Source organism: Myotis lucifugus, unplaced genomic scaffold, assembly GCF_000147115.1.
Source record: "Myotis lucifugus unplaced genomic scaffold, Myoluc2.0 scaffold_338, whole genome shotgun sequence".
NCBI classification, from domain to species: Eukaryota; Metazoa; Chordata; class Mammalia; order Chiroptera; family Vespertilionidae; genus Myotis; species Myotis lucifugus.
In genome coordinates this window covers 186,987-189,711 of record NW_005871386.1, presented here as the reverse complement: position 1 = coordinate 189,711, position 2,725 = coordinate 186,987, and the positions used below count along the sequence as shown (strand labels likewise).

The window sequence follows — 2,725 nt, the reverse complement described above, 5'->3', positions numbered from 1 at the left end:
TAGACTGGGCTGAGGGACCCCCCTGAGTGCACAAATTTTTGTGCCCCGTGCCTCTAGTATATATAAAACCAACAGATGTAAAACACTTCAACTCCATGTTTCCCTCCTTTCTTTACTAAACTTATTTCCATTCTTCACCTCCCATTCACTCCTCAGTGCGCTCCCATCTAACTTTTGCCTCCATTTCCCACTAAATCAGCTTACCAACAAACTCCATGCCACTGAATCTAATAGATGTCTTCCATTTCTCCTCCTGGCCTCTTGGCAGCATTCAATATTAGGGAGCAATCCCTTTTGAAACAATATCTTTTCTTGACTCACCCAGCACATCTTAGTTGGGTGATTTTTCTGTCTTTCTGATTATTCCTTCTCTTTCTTTAGAAACTTACCCCTTTTTTACCCAGCTTTTAAATATTGCCATTCTGCAATGCTCCACTTAAACTCCTCTTCCAAATCTGTAGCTAAAGCATGAAGTGGTTCTATCCATGTCCACAGTTCAATTATCATGTATACACAGACAAGTCACAAATTTTTATCTCTAGCCCTGTATGCCAGTTGCCAGCATGATATGCCCACTGAACTAAAACAAATTTATTAACCAAAATACATTTTTAACACCAAATTATCTATATGACATTGTAGTAGATACAAAGGATTATAAGTTATCACCCTTGTCTTCAAGGAGCTTACAGTCCAAAAATTCAGAGACAGGCCTTGTAATGGTTAAGGTTGTGGGCTTGAGTCCTAGACAACTGAGTTCAAATCATGGCTCTACCACTAGTAATGAAATGACCTGGAGTAAGTTAGTTAGCTTCCATGGGCATTAGTTTCCCCTTCTGTAAAATAGGGGTTAACAGATCTTTCCTTACAGTGCTGTAGCAAAAGTGAAATGGAATGGTGCAAGTTAAAGCACTCAGTGGTGCAGATACAAAGCAAACTCTCTTACTGTGGTAGTCTTTAGTATAGCAATGTGGCGAGGTGTCAGAATACAAAGTAGCATATGCCAGTGCCAAGACAGTTCTTTTTTTTTTTTTTTTTTAAATATATTTTATTGATTTCTTACAGAGAGGAAGGGAGAGGGATAGAGAGTTAGAAACATCGATGAGAGAGAAACATCGACCAGCTGCCTCCTGCACATCTCCCACTGGGGATGTGCCCGCAACCAATGTACATGCCCTTGACCGGAATCGAACCTGGGACCCTTCAGTCCGCAGGCCGATGCTCTATCCACTGAGCCAAACCGGTTTGGCCCAAGACAGTTCTTTAAACACGAAGTGTGGGAGCATTCAAAGGAAGGAGACAGACCTGTGTGCTGGGATGGTTGGCCTGGAGTGGAGGATGAGTTAAATTCTCATTAAACTTTGATAATGAGGCAACATGCTGAGATGGTAGTAGGAGTACAGGAGTTTAAACCAGCTTTACCTCTGAATTGTTGTAATTTTTGATGAGTTGTAATTTTTAAACCCGGATTTTTTCATGTGTGAATTGTGGACAGTGAAATCTGTCCTAGCCACCTTATATGGTTGTCAGTAATAGGTGTGAAAATATACATTGTACAGTAAAAGATGGTATAAATTTCTGGCATTTAGTGCTGAATCGGTGTACCTTAGTGGAGAGTGTGGCCTATAGAGTTGGAAACACCTAAGACTGAACCCAAGGTCACATTTACTAGCTGTGACCTTGAGCACGTCACTTCAACACCAAGCTCTAGTTTTCTCATCTCTAAAATGGAAACTGTGTGCCTTGCCTCATTATAATGTTGTAAGGATAAAATAAGTTACTGCTCGTCTGTGAGGCCCACTAGCAGCCAAGCAGGGTGAATGAAGCCCTCTGAGTTGGAGGCCAGTACCTAGAGCACTCATTCAGTGGTGACTTTAATCAAAGCCAGGATTGACTGCCCTAGGATTCTGTGTATTTAGCACATCCTATATAATAAAAGCCCAAATGGTGGAACGACCAGAGACCAGAACACCACAGCCCCTCGCCCAGGCTGGCCCTGCCCCCCAGGGAGCAGTTGGGGCACCCCTAGGCAACACGATAGGATGCGAGTTTGATGGGAAAGTCGAAGAAATAGGGGGGAAGGTCTTAAGGGTCTGTGGGGTTGGTGTGGTCAGACCGGGAGTAGGTTTGGAGTGTGCTGGGGAAGGAAGAGGAAGATCCGATTGGAAAACGGCTCAGCACAGTACCTTTCTCATTGCGAACCGGACGGCGCCAGCCGTGGACTGAATGGGCGGTTGTTTCAGGAGTGCGCTTGGGACTGACATGTTCATGGCAGTGGCAGTTCTCCCGAAACTTCACGGATTCCAAATAGTAAACAGCTACCAACGTCAAAGAACAGAAAAATCCTCTCCAACTAGAGGCTCTGGACGTTGCAACACGACTGAAGGAAACACCACTTAAGGAGGAGCTAGAAGAACCAGAAGTATATGACCAGAGGATTGTGGGATTGTGTAGGACGCCAGGGCGTCTATTGCTAGAATGTGAGCCTGTTATTGTGCATGTACATAGTCAGCCCTATAGTCCTCAGTCTCGCAGTATTTGGATGTGACTTCTGGCGGGAAATTATTTCGATTGAGGTTTGCTGTTCCATTGCAGCGAAGAAGATCAGAATTTAAGGTTTCATTTGTTACCTTGGTTTGAAGTGGAGGAAATGGGATAGTGACGAATAAGAAACTTTGGAGATAGTGAAGAGAAGTTTGTCCAGACTGTTGGGAGCTCAGAATTA

At 43.7% G+C, this 2,725-nt stretch overlaps 1 protein-coding gene across 2 annotated transcripts in view; it reads left to right on the top strand.

The window, feature by feature from the left end:
• The window catches only part of AAGAB (alpha and gamma adaptin binding protein), a 47,560-nt gene that overhangs the window by 41,144 nt on the left and 3,691 nt on the right, over nt 1-2,725 (top strand). The gene's annotated exons all lie outside the window — the stretch shown is intronic.